The following is a 1,002-nucleotide window of genomic DNA, read 5'->3' on the forward strand; positions in this document are numbered from 1 at the left end:
AATACTTTTATTATTGCCTCTAGGGCATATTTCCAACAGTCTCCCACTTGCACTAGAGTCACCAATCTAGTTACATTGTGATGAATCGAACACCCATAGAGTTCTGGTGTTGATCATGTTTTGCACGCGAGAGAGGTTTAGTCAGCGGATCTGCGACATTCAGATCCGTGTGCACTTTGCAAATCTCTATGTCTCCATCTTGAACATTTTCACGGATGGAGTTGAAACGACGCTTGATGTGCCTGGTCTTCTTGTGAAACCTGGGCTCCTTTGCGAGGGCAATAGCTCCAGTGTTGTCACAGAAGAGTTTGATCGGCCCGGACGCATTGGGTATGACTCCTAGGTCGGTGATGAACTCCTTCACCCAAATCGCTTCATGTGCTGCCTCCGAGGCTGCCATGTACTCCGCTTCACACGTAGATCCCGCCACGACGCTCTGCTTGCAGCTGCACCAGCTTACTGCTCCACCATTCAACATATACACGTATCCGGTTTGTGACTTAGAGTCATCCGGATCTGAGTCGAAGCTAGCGTCGACGTAACCCTTTACGACGAGCTCTTCGTCTCCTCCATAAACGAGAAACATGTCCTTTGTCCTTTTCAGGTACTTCAGGATATTCTTGACCGCTGTCCAGTGTTCCTTGCCGGGATTACTTTGGTATCTTGCTACCAAACTTACGGCAAGGTTTACATTGGGTCTGGTACACAGCATGGCATACATAATAGATCCTATGGCTGAAGCATAGGGGATGACACTCATCTCTTCTTTATCTTTTGCCGTGGTCGGTGACTGAGCTGAGCTCAGTCTCATACCTTGTAACATAGGCAAGAACCCCTTCTTGGACTGATCCATTCTGAATCTCTTCAAAATCTTATCAAGGTATGTACTTTGTGAAAGACCTATGAGGCGTCTCGATCTATCTCTATAGATCTTGATGCCTAATATATAAGCAGCTTCTCCAAGGTCCTTCATTGAAAAACACTTATTCAAGTAGGCCTTAA

The sequence above is a fragment of the Triticum dicoccoides genome, chromosome 2B (assembly GCF_002162155.2).
Source record: "Triticum dicoccoides isolate Atlit2015 ecotype Zavitan chromosome 2B, WEW_v2.0, whole genome shotgun sequence".
Classification (NCBI taxonomy): Eukaryota; Viridiplantae; Streptophyta; class Magnoliopsida; order Poales; family Poaceae; genus Triticum; species Triticum dicoccoides.